Genomic DNA, 16,827 nt, shown 5'->3' with positions numbered 1-16,827 from the left:
GATTTGGAGGGCGGTTGGCCACGGTCGACGCCCGTTTCTCGAGTTTCTTTGGATTATTATTTTTTCTTTCTTCTGGCTCCGACCTTCAATAACGTCGTCTGAGGTGCTGCCGAGTTGCAGGTAAGTTCGTTTCTTACTCGTCGCCAGTATTATGTCCGTGTATAATTGAGACACGGACTGCAGGAGTTGATTATAACAAGTCTTTACTGAATGGAGACAACCTGGAAACTGAAACTACAGAAGCCTGCTAGGGCCTTTTATACAGGGGTGGTCACTGCCGGTACTGCAGTCTGAGACCAGTTATTCCCTTAAAGGTACATACACAACATATGTCAGAGGAAATCATGATCAAACTGTGCAGTCCTCTGGTCAGACGACACCTTAAGTACTGTGTCCAGTTCTGGTCGTTGAGACTGAAGGGAGACTTTCAAGTGCTGGAGGCAGTGCAAAGAAGAGCTAGAAGGCTGATCCCTGGTGTTAGGGATATGACATGAGGAAAGACTGGAGAGACTTTGGCTTTTCAGCCCAGAAGCGAGGCATTTGAGAGGTGGTCTTCTAGAGGTATACAAGGTAGCAAATGGTATGGAAAATGTAATCCAAAATATAAATTAAATTGTAGGCATAAGACAAATAGACATGGGTTTAAACTAGTAAAAGGTAATTATAATTGATATCTGGAGGTTCTTCTTCATGCAGAGTGATCAACACTTGGTATGAACTTCCAGGGAGAGTACTGGAGGTGAAAACCCTGGATGCATTTAAGAAGCAACTAGATGCAGCAATTGGGGACTGCACAGTGCTTCTAGATGGAAAACTAATATGGGCTGAATGTTCTTCTTCATCACTTGTGATCCCATGCTAACTCCGTGATTTACATATGGCTGGCATTGTGAGGATGGGCCCTTCTTCAGCACGCCCTGAAACATGTCAGAATTTATACTGAGTCACTTTTGGAATGGAAACCTGGCAGACCTAGATCCCATGCCATATTCTTGCTGCAGCAGCAGCAGCAACAACAACTTGCATTTATATAGCACCTTTAACATAGTAAAATGTCCCAAGGTGCTTCACAAAGAAAACTTGACACCGAGCCACAAGAGGCGATATTAGGGCAGGTGCTTGGTAAAGAAGGTAGCTTTTAAGGACCGTCTTAAAGGGGGAAAGAGAGGTGGAGAGGTTTAGGGAGGGAATTCGAGAGTTTAGGGCCTTGGCAGCTGACGGCACAGCCGCCAACGGTGGAACGACTAAAATCGGGGATACACAAGAGGCCAGAATTGGAGATGCGCAGACATCTTGGAGAGTTGTAGGGCTGGAAGAGATCACGGAGCTAGGGAGGGGCGAGAAAATGAAAGGATTTGAAAACAAGGTTGAGAATTTTAAATTTGAGGCATTGCTTAACCGGGAGCCAATGTAGGTTGGTGAGCACAGGGATGATGGGTGAACGGGACTTGTTGCAAGTTAGAACATGGGCAGAGTTTTGGATAACCTCAAGTTTACAGAGGGTAGAATGTGGGAGGACTTTGGAATAGTGAAGTTTAGAGGTAACAAAGGCATGGATGAGGGTTTCAGCAATGAATGAGCTGAGGCAGGGGCGGAGACAGGCGATGTTACGGAGGTGGAAGTAGGTGGTCTTAGTGATGGAGTGGATATGTGTCGGAACTTCATTTTGGGGTCAAATATGATCAAGGTTGGGAACGGTCTGGTTCAGCCTTAGACAGTTTGCCAGGGAGAGGGATGGAGTTGGTGGTTAGGGAACGGAGTTTGTGGCAGGACAGAAGACAATGGATTCGATCTTCCCAATATTTAGTTGGAGGAAATTTCTGCTCATCCAGGACTGGATGTCGGACAAGCAGTCTGATAATTTAGAGAAAGTGCAGGGATGCAAATAGTGACTTATGCCCTCCCCCAACCCAGGAATTTGGGGCCCATTATTATAAAAGTCACAACAAAAAGCAACATTCCACATGGCCGATCGCAACCACTGGGTCAGCAACATTTTTTAGTGGATTTCATTGTTAGTGCATTATGCAGCTCCTACAGCTGCATCATGAAATTCTTGCCAATGACGCATATTCAGCACTGCATCTGCTGTGGATTAGAAGAGAGACTGAAAATATAAGATTACACATCTTCTTATTGTACAATTAACAATAACTGGTTTTCCTTGGGTTTGTTTTATGATTGACCTTGGGTTTGTTTTATGATTGACCTTGGGTTTTATTTGGGACTGGATACATTTCAGAATATATCAAGAAGCATTACTGATTTGCTTAATTCAGTCCATAATTGGAATATCTAGAATGCCTATTAAGGGGAGGCGAGATAAAGACATGAGGGAGAAAGGAATAGAAGGTTGCTAGGGTGAGTTGAAGTAAGGTGGGAGGAGGCTCGTGTGGGGCATAAACACAGGCATAGACCTATTGGACTGGACGGCTTGTTTGTGTTGTAAATATTATGTAATGAATGCTTATAGTTAACTTATCTTTAGCTTTAGAATTATTTGGAAGAAAAATTAACAGTTTTAAGCCTCAATACTTTGATCTCAAATTAAATCCTCTGGCATGAGCCACACATAATATTGTATTATTGCACCACAGTTTGAATGTCATTGCTTTTCCTTTATGCAATACACTCGCGGAAAAATTAATTGTTCTTCGTACCATTCCAGAGAACTATTGCTTGTAAACCAAACACCTATTATTTCTTTAGCAGCCAATATACCATGGAAAGTTATATTACTATCCACCATAGTATCATACATTTCAAAATCCACTTTTCAAGCGGTTGCAATGTCCAGAGTAAAAAAAGCAGTGGGAAAAAGGACCAATTTCAGGGCGCAACATCCCGTGTCCGATCAGTGCCTGCATTACAAATGCTGCCTTATGGAGTCAGCGGCTTTGCCTTGGGTAATAGGCCCCCTGCTTATGTTAATGAGGGGCCTAACGCCAGTTAAACGACCCCTCTGTAAAATGTGTTTGTGATGAGCGGAACAGATGCCGGGCCTGCCTCGCTCAAAATTCTTCAGTGACCCTACAGCCACTAACGAAAGGTAAGTGCTATTGAATCTGAAGTGAATCCAATGTTTTTATCACTTGTTTGCACCCCCACCTAAAACACAATTGCTAGTTATTGTGAACTCTATTCTATGTTTTTGTGAACGCAGTATTGTTACAAATGAATGATTTGTAAGAATTAAATGGAATCTCTTTCATTCAGCATATTACCAAGGAATCTGACAATTCCTAGCTAAGATGAATTGTTTCCTTTTCTACTTAAGTTAAATATCAGATGTACCAGCATTTGTTTATAACAACAATTATTTTTAAAAATGCTGTTTGATATCTTGACCACATAGATAACAAAAATAAAGTACATCCAACAAATGATATCAAGGACTTTTGGATAGCCAGGGTGCAGCTTATAAAGCAAAATCAGGCAGGAGGATGCACGTCTGTGCAATCCTTCCTATCCATTTCTTCCCTATGTGTTGAGCCCAGGCAATCCAATATGCTCAGTTGCAGAAACAGGAAAATCTGTCCCCTTACTTGTGCAAACTGCTCATTCACATCTGACCACCTTCTTTTGCTTTACCCATCCTCCTCTCAAGTCTTGTGTGAGCAGCTCATGGACTGTTTTGTTGTCCCCAAGATGGAGACTATGCATTCAGCTGCATCAGTCTCCTCCCTTCCTGACCCAACCCCAGACCATATTACCTAGCTCTCCTTATTCCACAACCAACATCACTGAAAAACAGATTCTCCATTCCCACCCCCGGAACATTGTCTGACTCCGCCCCAGCCTCAGCTCCTCTGCTGCTGAAACCCTCATCCATGCCTTTGTTATCTCTAGACTTGTCTATTCCTACGCACTCCTGGCTGGCCTCCCACATTCTACCCCCCGTAAACTTGAGGTCATCTAAAACTCTGCTGCCCATGCCCTAACTCGCATCAAGTCCGGTTCACCCATCATCCCTGTGCTCGCTGACCTACATTGGCTCTAGGTTAAGCAACGCCTCGATTTCAAAATTCTCATCCTTGATTTCAACTCCCTCCAAGGCCTAGCCCCTCTCTATCTCTGTAATCTCCTTCAGCCCCTCCAACCCTCTGAGATATCTGTGCTCCTATAATTCTGGCCTCTTGAGCATCCCCGATTTTAATTGCTCCACCATTGGTGGCCGTGCTTTCAGCTGCCAAGGCCCTAAGCTCTGGAATCCTTCCTAAACCCCTCTCTTCTACTTTAAGACGCTCCTTCAAACCTACCTCTTTGACCAAGCTTTTGGTCATCTGCCCTAATATCTCCTTATGTGGTTCGGTGTCAAATTTTGTTTTATAACACTCCCATGAAGCGCCTTGGGACGTTTTGCTACGTTAAAGGTGCTATATAAATGCAAGTTGTTGTTCTTATCTCATTGCTATTTGTGAGACCTTGTGCACAGAATCTGCATTTCTCTACAATACAGCAATAAAGACACTTCAGAAGTACTTCATTGCCTGTAAAGTGCTATGAGACGTCCTGGAATGTGAAAGGTGCTATATAAATGCAAGTTTGTTGTTTATTATATGGATTGCTACATTTATGTCACAAGTGATTTGGAAATGTGGTGTTCTGTGTGAAAACTATAATGGATACAATGGGTTTGACTTTCAAATGACTGCTTCCATTGGGCAGGAGGCAGAGGGAGCAAGTGGATGGAAGCTTGAACAGTTTTCATGGTCTTCCCTCAGTTGCAATCCGTCAGTTGGAGGGAGGGAAAATCCAGCAGCTCTACTGTGGAACCCAGCAGGTAAGTTTAAGGGGGTGGGGTGGGGGGAGGGGTGGGGGGTGATTTCTTGAGTTGCCTGCAGTCCCTTTAAGGATTGTTGGTTAGGCCACTTTACCCCAAGTACCACTGGGTGGAGCATTCCTAGTGCACGCACCACCTAGTGAAATGTCAAAATTGCATCTGGGTCCTGTTGACATAATTGGATCTGATTTGCATAGTCTAATGAGGCTCCAGCCTGGAAGGTACCTGGGTCGCCCATTTTAAGTCCTTCACCAAATTGGCGGTAACTTGGACATTGGCGGGAATGTGGCGGTAAATGCTGCATTGCCATTTTAATCGCACTGCCAACCCATTCCCAACTGACAGAAGGGGGTTGAAAATCAGTCCCAATGGGAGCAGTTTTCATCTTCTCTATCTAACCAGTGCAATAGGTTGCCCACCCATTATAGAAACTGCTTGATTTTCATTTCCATTATGCCCAAGCAGTGAAGATGAAAATGACACCCAATATGTCTTATTTGGTATCAATGGTGGACAGCAAAAATACTTCAATTCCATTTTGTGCTTTTGACTATCTCAGCAGCACATTTCCCCCACCTTAACTAAAACCTAGAAATGGCATGGCAATGCCAAGGTAAGTATCAAAACTGTGCTTCATATTTATTTCATCTGGGAAGATCAGTTCTGCAGCTCACCATAAAACATTGAAACATAGCCGAGACTCAGAACGACAGAGCACAGCCTTCTCTTTGTATTCACGATGTAAACAGTTCAACTGGACAAGAGGACTCAATTTTTCTGAGAATCTAATCTATAACATTTCAAGTTTTGAAAAACAAAGCCCCTTTGAACATAAATTTGCTATGTGGTGACTTGCATTACATAGCTTTCTTAGAATCAACTGCAAATAAGTGTGTGTTGTGATTTTCTACCTCGGCCTATACCTTTTATCCAAAGGTAATCTTCAACCTATTGGCAAAAACTCCAAACACTAGTTCCATTTTACTTTGTTATTTCTCACTTCCTGTTTCCCTTGATAATCCCCTACCAGAAAATCTCTAATCAAATCCAGACACGAATAGCCTGACAATAATGAATTTGACTCAAAACACAAAGCACAAATTGAAAGAAAGCAGAATACTGACTTCTTGGAAGTTAACTACAGGAAAATGAGTTACATAAAACTGAGTCCAATATTTTGGAATGATAAGCCTAAAAATAATTATTTCCCCACCTAAGTTCTAATCACCAAATTTCTGGTTTTAACTATTATTTGTCAGAAAAGATTTATTACATATTTTGAATATTATGATAGGATTTCTGAATATCTGCATTCCAAATAAAACAAGCTTATAATTTTATAATGTCTTCAGAGGATGCTCTGAACTCCACTACCAGCTAAAATCTGCAATTTCCCATTTCCCTAATTGGTGACAGGATGGCAATTAAAATCTACTTCCACTTCACAACAGCCTTTTTGTCAGTTAGGGTAGATGGATAAAGTATCCCAGCATAAATAAGATACAGATGCATTATTTTAAAATCATTTGTTTCACTGGTGCAAACGTGTACGAGCTCCAATCTTAGTATGGACAGAAGTTAGATCACTGAGATCTACTAATAATAAGCATACATCAGAAGAAAGATATTGGCCCAGATTTTGCTGCCAAAATAATAGCGAGTTAATGAGCACGCTGTTATTAATGTGTACATCGTCCAGCAACTTGTGGCAAGGAAGAGATACCCCGTGAATTGCGAATCATTAGCCTCGCGAAAGCAGAAACTCGCCCTCAACCTTCCTGTGAGTTTCAAGAAATTGTTGCATTTGCTCATTAATTGCCAATAAAACTCGCCGCAGAAAGTTAGGGCTAATACTTAAAGTACTTTTTTAACGACGAGATTTATGTTCCTGCAATATGACTCAACTGCTCTGCACCAGAAAGGGAACAATTGAAACTGTGGAGACTCATTCCTGCAGGTAGCAAACTATAGTTAGAGATTGTTACATTTTAAATTTTTTAAATTTTTTACTTACTTTTCCTTTCTACCTTTTTCTCTCTCTCTTAATCCATTCTTTCTTTCCCTCTCTCTATTTCTCTTTCTGTACCTGATTTGATTCTAATTCACCCTGTTTCCTTCTGTCGTTCCTCTGTTTCGTTCTCAACCCTTAAATCGTAATGCTTAAATAGATAGACTGTTGGTCCTATCGTTCAGTCGTTCACCAAGGTCCCAGATGCTCCATTGACCGTGCCACACCATTAACAGCTCGCACTTCCAGCAACTTGCAGGGCAAAACATTTTCGTGCTGAAGGGTGAGGGAAAAAGTCTAACGAATGGGGCATGCTGCCTAGGGTTGCGAAGGGGTGGAAAGTTTCAGGTAAATTTCTGGGAAATTTCTGGAAATTTTCCACGGGCAGTTTAGCTTGGGAATTTTGGGAATTTCGCCCAAAAAAGCACATGCTAGCATAATATTTTTTGTTGTTGTATTTCTTTCATTTTTTTCACAGGTCCTCTCTTAAAATTACTAACAGAGATGGAATCTTAATTATTAATGAATTTCTTAATCAATATATTTTTATTTTCTTACTTGGCTTGTTTTAATAATTACAAGTTTTGTGTGTGACTGTGAACAAATGTGACCTGATTGGTTGGATGAGTGGATGAGCGATTAGCTCGCTCTATTGGTGATGTAGCGTCGTGCGTGCACAGGTCATGCTTCCATCACATGGAGCATCAGGAAAAATTTACTCACCCTGTTGCAATCGTGCTGATCGACCGCAGTTCGACACAGAGATGAATGCCCTTTATTTCTCTGCATAGAACAATGCCACGTTTATCATCGGATGTGTAGAAGCATTTTACCCCAGGCATTAAAGATGGAAAGACTGTGTACATGTGCAAGCACTATACAAAGCCATATGTAAAGAATGCCACAAAGATGCAGCAGCATTTATCCAAATGCAACACCTTCACTCAAAGCTCACAGTAGTCAGCCCAGAGTTCCTCTGCTTCCATTCAAGAAGATGATGGTTCACATTCAGCATCGGGCTCCTTATCATCAGCAACTCCTGGCCCACTTGGAAGGTTCTTTGATACAATGGATAACCATAGCCAGAAGAATGCAGATGAGTGCCTTGCTTGAGCTGTATATGCAACCCTAATGCTGCCCCACGCCAGAAAATTCTGGGCAAATGTCCAAAAGGTTGGTGGCCACCACAATAGAGGAATACACACATCTGGCTCCCTCCTATTACTGGCTCCTTCTCAATACTGGTGCAGAGATGGAAGCTGGGGGAGAGCAGGGGTGGAGTTGGAAATATGGCAGGTAATATAACTCTTCTGGTTCTACCAGCAGGAAAGAAAATCCAACAGTGGTTAAAATGCCACTTCAATGGTCCTGCTAAATGAAAAACTATCCCTGTGTGCTTTAAAAGCTGCAAAATTCGAGTTTAGCATTAGAAATTAGAATTCTTGCACTCTTAAACTTCTGACATATATTGGTAAAATGAGACATCAGATGCATTTTAATGAACAAGGTGGTCATCTGCTTTTAATAGTATGCTGGCTTTGTACCAAAGCACACCCCATAAAACAATTACCTGGGAGAAGCAGAGTTCTTAAGTTAATTAAATTCTTTACTGGCAAACAAAAACTAAATAAAATTGGATGAAGTCATTCAAGTCCTAAAGAATATGTTTTTAGCTCTCGCAAATTTATGTTTTAGTTTACATGTGCTGTGTTCCAGGAGCTTAATTTAACACTGTAACACAGTACGTACCAATAATTTCAGATGAAAACACAGTTTGAATTAAAAATAAGCTTAGATTTCTGACTATTCCATTGTTGCTGCATTAAAGACTACAGCTCTATAATTGTTACATTTTTCAAGTGAATCATCTGATGTTAAAATTCTCGGTCCCCTTTCAAATACTGCTAGAAGGCCCAGGCACTTAACAGCATTGTTTTTTATATGCTAGTCTAGGCAGTTAGTAAAATTCTCCATTTGACCTTCTTTACCGTGGATCTACATTACAGTAAGTGCAGAATATGCATGGCATGACACAATTTATGGTTCAGACTTCATACTACATTAACCTCATTCAGCCCTAATGTGGCAATAGCTTTCAAACAAAGTTCTCTTTCTTGTTATAACACTCTGTTGAGAACTATATGGGACTATGCACTGCAATAATCGGACAACAGATTTTTCTGTAAAGCATTACATGAGGCAATGTGGCTGTCAATCTCTGTGACCTCCATTGGCAGTATAGGGTCTATCTGTATGAGCTGCAGTGAAAAAGGAATTAAAGCTCAATAAAACAACCTCAATAACTGCACAGTATGCCATGGAAATAAGTAATTGATATACCTGGGAATGATTTTACGGTTGTAATCTCTTCTTGGGTTTTAGATGCCAACTATAAATCACGGTCTATGTCTTCGGAAGGTGTTGACGAGATGATTACATAGGATATACAGCACAGAAACAGGCAATTCGGCCCAACCAGTCCATGCCGGTGTTTATGTTCCACTTGAGCCTCCTCCTGTCTTTCCTCATCTAAATCTATCAGCATAACCCTCTATTCTCTTCTCCCTCATATGCTTGTCTAGCCTCCCCTTAAATGCATATGTACTATTCGCTTCAACCATGCCTTGTGGTAGCGAGTTCCACATTCTCACCACTCTTTGGGTAAAGAAGTTTCTTTTGAATTCCCTATTGGATTTTTTGGTGACTATCTTATATTGATGGCCTCTAGTTATGCTCTTCCCAAGTGGAAACATTCTCTCTATCCACTCAAAACCTTTCATAATTTTAAAAACCTCTATTAAGTCACCTCTCAGCCTTTTTTCAAGAGAAAAGAGACCCAGCCTGTTCATCCTTTCCTGATAGGTATACCCTCGCATTTCTGGTATCATCCTTGTAAATCTTCTCTGCACCCTCTCCAGTGCCTCTATATTCTGTTTTATAATATGGCAACCAGAACTGTACGCAGTACTCCAAGTGTGGTCTAACCAAGGTTCGATACAGGTTTAGCATAACTTCCCTACTTTTCTATTCTATCCCTCTAGAAATAAACCCTAGTGCTTGGTTTGCTTATTTAATGGCCTTGCTAACCTGTGGCGCAGCTTTTAGTGATTTGTGTATTTGTACTCCGAGATCCCTTTGTTCCTCCACCCCACCTAGACTTGCACCCTCGAAGTGATAATTGACCTCCCTATTCTTCCTACCGAAATGTAATACCTCACATTTATCTGTGTTGAACTTCATTTGCCAATTATTTGTCCATTCTGCAAGTTTGTTAATGTCCTCCTGTAATTTGTTGCAGTCCTCCTCAGTATTGAATATCCCCCCACAATTTGGTATCATCTGCAAATTTAGAAATTGTGTTTTTGATTCCAAAGTCTAAATCGTTAATGTAAATTGTGAACAGTAGTGGTCCCAGCACTGATCCTTGTGGAACACCACTTCCCACCTTCTGCCACTGTGAATAGCTACCCTTTACTCCCACTTTTTGCTTTCTGTCTTGAAGACAGCTAGCAATCCATTCTGCTACTTGTCCCCCGACTCCGCATTCTCTGACCTTGTTCATCAGTCTATTATGGGGTACCTTATTGAAGGCCTTTTGAAAATCTAGATAAATGACATCTACTGCATTACCATTGTCTACTCTCTCTGTTGCTACTTCAAAAAATTCAATAAGGTTGGTCAAGCAAGATTTTCCCTTTTGAAATCCATGCTGACTATTCATTATTATACTTTTCGTTCCTAGATGTTCTTCCATTTTCTCCTTTAGTAGGGATTCCATTATTTTTCCTACCACCGATGTTAAACTGACTGGTTGCTAATTCCCTGGACATGTTCTATCCCCCTTAAATATAATTATTACGTTAGCTATCCGCCAGTCCTCTGGCACTACACCTTTTTCTAATGAATTATTAAATATGTGTAGTAATGCCTCTGCTATCTCTTCCCTAGATTCTATTAAAATGCGTGGATGCAATCCATCCAGACCAGGGGTTTTATTCTCTTTGAGTTTGATTAGTTTATTTAATAATATCCCCTTTTAAAATTTTAAATGCACTTATCTCATTACTCATCTCATGATCCAATGTCATGTCCACCTGTTCTATCTCCCTGGTAAGTACTGAAGCAAAATAATTATTTCATATTTCTGTCATCTCTCCAGTGTTACCTGTGGTCTTATCCTGTCCATCCCTTAATGGTCCTATTCCCATCCTAACCTTTTTTTATTGATGTGCCTGTAAAATATTTTACTATTTTGTTTTATGTTCCTTGATAATTTAATTTCATAGTTCCTCTTTGCCTTCCTAATTGTTTTTTTGACTTCTCTCCTAATCCCTTCGTATTCTTTCTTATGCTATCCTCTGCTGTCTATGTACTTAATGTATGCCTCTTTCCTTACCCTCAATTGTTCCCTTATGTCTTTATTCATCCATGGAGTCTCATTAATGTTTAGTTTGTTCTTTCCTTTCAGCAGAATATATTTCTCCTGCACTCTATTAAACACTGTTTTAAATGTCTCCCATAGTCATTCTACATCGTTGTTTGCCAATATTGTTGCCCATTTTATCTTCCCAAGTTCTATTCTCAGCCCCTCAAAATCAGCTTTTCTCCAATCTATTAACCTGGTTTTTGTCATACTTATGCTTTAAGATGCTAATACAGAAGGACATATCATATATATGGTCACTATTGCCTATATGTTCCCCTACTTTTACTTCTCTATATGATTGTGTAAGCAGTCTTAGTATCTATTACTCTTTACTTATTTCATTACAGGTAAATAGAATACACTGTACAAATTTTATTTGCATGAGTGATATGTCAAGAACAGGAAATTCTACTGCTAAAGGGGCATTACTGGGAAGTTTACTGTTAAAGGGCAATTACTTAAAAAAAAATTAGTCTTGGTATGTGAGCATTGCTGGCAAGGCTGGCATTTATTGTCTATCCCTAGTTGTTCTGAATAGGTGGTGGTGGGCCTTTTTACAACCAAGCAGTTTGTTAGGCCACTTCAAAGGGCAGTCAACAGTCAACCATTTTGGTGTGTGACTGGAGTCACATATAGGCCAGACTGGATAAGGACGGCAGGTTTCCTCCCCTAAAGGACATTGGTGAACCAGTTGGGTTTTTACAACAATCAGACAGCTTCATGGCCACTTTTACTGGTACCAGCGAACACGATTTGCCTGCTATATGCGATGGCTAGTATAAAGAGGTAGTGTGGTGGAGCCACCAAAGGACTCAGATTGTTTGTATATAATTCCTTTAACAACATGTTAGCTACAGCCTGAGTCTGTATCTTTATTTATGCTGTTTAACTGTACAGAGCGTGGTTACTTTAACAGCGCGGCTAAAACGTGATGCTGTCACGCCGTTCATCACGTGATTCCCCACTGGCGGGAAAACATGATGACATCATGACGTCAGCCACGGGACTGCCGGGGCCGTCCTCGTGGCGCCTCCAAAGGGAGCAGACCTACATTCGATGTTATCCTGCAGTTTCTTGTTAAAACCTGTTTGTTTCATTAAAGTTCATTTTGTTTGATCGCCTGAGTAGAACTCAGTCTTTTAGTTAGGAACCCACGTTCCTACATTGGTGACCCCGACTTTCGCGAACGGTTTTCGCGGAAGATCTTCAGCATGGAAACGAACGCCGTGATTCTGAAACTGCCACAGTTCTGGGAGCAACAACCAGCCGCGTGGTTTATCCAGGCTGAAGCCCAGTTCGACATCAGGAACATCGTCGCGGATCAGACCTGTTATTACGACGTGGTCTCCGCCCTCGATAGCGCCACTGCCTCGCGGTTCATCAGCCTCCTCGGTAGTCCACCCACTGACCGCAAGTATGATACGTTAAAGGTGCAGTTGCTACAAGTCTTCGGGCTCTCGAAGTCAGAACGCGCTCGCCGGCTCCTCACTGTGCCTGGCCTCGGGAACGCCAAACCGTCCGAGCTCATGAGCCAAATGCTCACGCTCTTAGGTGCCGAACCGGAATGCTTCCTCTTCCGGGAGCTATTCCTCTGCCAACTGCCGGAGCAGGTGCAGGCTGCCCTAGCCAGGTCTGAGGTCACAGACTGCGCTGAGCTTGCTGCCGAAGCAGATAAGATTTTCACAGTAACCCAGCAGTGCTGCGCTGCCACAAGACGCCCATCCCCCACAGACGCGGCTCCAGCCTCTCTTGCAGCGGGCTGGTGCTCCTACCACGCCCGTTTTGGCGCGAAAGCACGATGCTGCCGCTCTCCCTGCAGCTTTTCGCCCCCCAAAAAAACAAAGCTCCTGCAGCGTTCCTGGCGAAGGAAGACCGGGTCTAACGGGCGCTCCGCGGCTGCGATGGCCATCGGATCTTCGGGGAAACTTCTTTACATCACCGACTCCCTATCGGGTCAACGTTTCCTTTGCGACACCGGGGCGCAGTGTAGCATCCTACCTGCGTCAAATCTCAATATGCAAGCTGGGGACCACGGCTTTTCCCTCGTGGCGGCTAATGGCGCAGCCATTCGAACTTTCCGAAAGCGGCGGGTCCAAGTGTGTTTCAGCGGTCAGCGCTTCCATTGGGAATTCGTCACGGCCACAGTCTCGAAGGCCATCCTAGGGGCGGATTTTCTGTGTGCTAACGGCCTCCTCATCAATGTCCGGCACCGCCGGTTGATCAATGCGACCACCTTCCACTCGATTCCGTGCCACCACGGTACCACCGTGTCGCGCTCTATCGCCTGCACCTTCCCATCTCCGGATGACTTCACTCGGCTCCTCGGAGAGTTCCCAGAGCTGACCAGGCCCACTTGCTCCTCCTCGGCCACGAAGCATGGTGTTGAACATCATATCACCACTACTGGCTCCCCGGTTTATGCACGGGCTAGAAGGCTTGAACCCGGCAAGCTCGCGGCTGCGAAAGCAGAGTTCGACACGATGGAGCGGCTGGGGATTATTCGCCGGTCGAATAGTCCCTGGTCTTCGCCTCTCCACATTGTTCCAAAACCGGGCGGCGGCTGGCGGCCATGCGGTGACTACCGACGCCTGAACGACGCCACTACTCCTGATCGGTACCCGATCCCGCATATTCAGGATTTCTCGGCTCATTTGGCGGGAAATTTTATCTTTTCAAAAGTCGACCTCGTCCAGGGGTATCACCAGGTTCCCGTGCACCTGCAAGATGTCCCGAAAACTGCAGTCATCACCCCTTTCGGCCTTTTTGAGTTCCAGCGGATGCCGTTTGGCTTGAAGAATGTGGCACAGGCTTTCCAGCGCTTGATGGACTCCGTGCTCCGAGACCTAAACTTCATCTTCGTCTACCTCGACGACATTCTCATCGCCAGCGCTAGCAAGGAAGAGCACATCTGCCATTTGCGTACCCTCTTTACATGCCTCAGTCAGCACGGTTTGATCATCAACCTGGCCAAGTGCCAGTTCGGCCTGCAGCGGATCGATTTCTTGGGACACCGCATCACATCAGATGGCGCCGTCCCCTTACTGACGAAGGTGGAAGCTGTTATCTCTTTCCCGCGCCCGCCAACCATCAAGGCCCTGCAAGAGTTCCTCGGGATGGTCAATTTCTATCACCGATTCGTCCCTAAGGTGGCTCAGCTTATGTAGCCTTTGTACGGGGCCCTCAAGGGCAAGTCCGATAAGGATCCAATCAGCTGGATGGCCGAGATGGACCAGGCGTTCGTCAACACCAAGAGCGCTTTGGCCAACGCAACCCTGCTGGCGCACCCACTTCCAGGTGCCACCATCGCCCTTACCACCGACGCGTCAGACTACGCCATCAGCGCAGTGCAGGAGCAGTGGGTGAACGGCACGTGGCAACCGCTGGCATTTTTCAGCTGTCAACTACGGAGAAATGAAAGAAAATACAGCACCTTCGATCGGGAGTTGCTGGCCCTTTTTCTAGCCATCCGCCATTTCCGGTTCTTATTAGAAGGACGTCCCTTCACGGCTTTTGTTGACCACAAGCCTCTAACGTTCGCCATGGCCAAGACCGCCGAACCGTGGTCAGCTCGTCAACAACGTCACCTGACGTTTATTTCTGAATTTACCACGGACATTCAACATGTGTCTGGTAAAGACAACCTGGTGGCGGATTGCCTCTCCCACGCGATGGTCCATGCGGTTCACCTTGGGATTGACTACACCCTCATGGCTGCAGATCAGGCCTCGGACCCAGAGGTCCAATCATACAGAACCGTCCCCTCTAGTTTCCAAGCGACCGACGTCAGTTTCCAGGCCGCAGGCACCACGCTCCTTTGCGACGTCTCCATGGGCGTTCCACGACCTATCGTGCCAGTCGCATGGTGCCGGAAGGTGTTTGACGCCATACAGGGGTTGTCGCACCCTGGTATGAAGGCTTCACAATGGCTAATGTCGGCGAAGTTCGTCTGGAAGGGTATGCACCTCGATGTCCGTGACTGGGCCAACACCTGCGTGGTCTGCCAGAAGGCCACGGTCCAGCGTCATGTAAAAGCTCCAGTGGCTACATTCGCTGTTCCGGAGCGTCATTTCGACCACGTGCATGTGGACCTCATGGGGCCACTTCCGCCTTCCCATGGTTATACGCATCTCCTCACCATGGTGGACCGCACCACTAGGTGGCCAGAGGCAATTCCTTTGGTTTCCACCACTTCAGCAGACGTCGCTAGAGCTTTCATCTCCTGTTGGGTTGCTCGTTTCGGGGTACCGGCGGACATCTCCTCCGATCGTGGGCCACAATTTTCCTCGGAGCTCTGGAAGGCTGTAGCTCAGGGGCTCGGCACCAAACTTCATCGCACCACCACCTATCATCCACAGGCGAACGGCCTGTGCGAGCGATTCCACAGGTCGCTTAAAGCTGCCCTACGGGCCAGTCTTCAAGGTGCGGGATGGGTGGACAGACTCCCATGGGTCCTTTTGGGTCTTCGTACGGCGCCCAAAGAAGACCTGCAAACGTCCTCAGCAGAACTCGTTTATGGCCAGCCGCTCCGAGTACCAGGGGATTTCCTCCCTTCTCCCACAGAGTCATGGTCCACCTCCCAGCAACTCGTCAGCCACCAGGAAGCGGCCAGATGCTTCGCTCCGGTGCCTATATCAAATCACGGCCTACAGAGCTCCCACGTGCCAGCTGAGCTGAAGAACGCCGAGTACATATTTATCCGCCATGACGCTCACCGGGATCCGCTCAAGCCCCCTTACACTGGTCCTTTCCGTGTCATTGAATCAGGAGACAAATCCTTTTTGGTCGACATCGGAGGAAAGCCGGATCACATTTCGGTGGACCGGTTGAAGCCGGCTCACTTGGACCTGGACCGCCCAGTCGTCATCGCTCAACCGCCGAAACGTGGCTGACCGCCCGCAGCCGCTGTGCCAGATCAACCACAGCCGCCCGCCAGCTCGACCACACTCGCTGCGCCAGCTCAACCGCAACCGCCCGCCAGCTCGACCACCGTCCATCAGCTTCCTCCGCAGGGTTACCGAAGTCGCTCGGACAGACTTGTCAGGTCTCCTCGACGCCTCACTTTGCTGTTAAAGACAATTCTGGGGGGGCGCATGTGGCGGAGCCACCAAAGGACTCAGATCGTTTGTATATAATTCCTTTAACAACATGTTAGCTACAGCCTGAGTCTGTATCTTTATTTATGCTGTTTAATTGTACAGAGCGTGGTTACTTTAACAGCGCGGCTAAAACATGATGACGTCACGCCGTTCATCACGTGATTCCCCACTGGTGGGAGAACGTGATGATGTCATGACGTCAGCCACGGGACTGCAGGGGCAGTCCTCGTGGAGCCTCCAAAGAGAGCAGACCTACATTCGATGTTATCCTGCAGTTTCTTGTTAAAACCTGTTTGTTTCATTAAAGTTTGTTTTGTTTGATCGCCTGAGTAGAACTCAGTCTTTTAGTTAGGAACCCACGTTCCTACAGTAGCATTAATAAAATTAAAAGTCATTTAATTTCCAGTTAGTTGGCCTCGAGTAGCTGCTGAGCTGAATTTTACTGTTTTAAAGACTGCCAGAGAGAGGGCAATTAAAATAATAGTGCTGTTTTTCAAGAGTAGGTAAGCTTCCT

Source organism: Somniosus microcephalus, chromosome 8 (genome assembly GCF_052327205.1).
Source record: "Somniosus microcephalus isolate GS21.2 chromosome 8, FLI_Smic_1.0, whole genome shotgun sequence".
NCBI classification, from domain to species: Eukaryota; Metazoa; Chordata; class Chondrichthyes; order Squaliformes; family Somniosidae; genus Somniosus; species Somniosus microcephalus.
Note: the sequence above shows the minus strand (reverse complement) of the source record.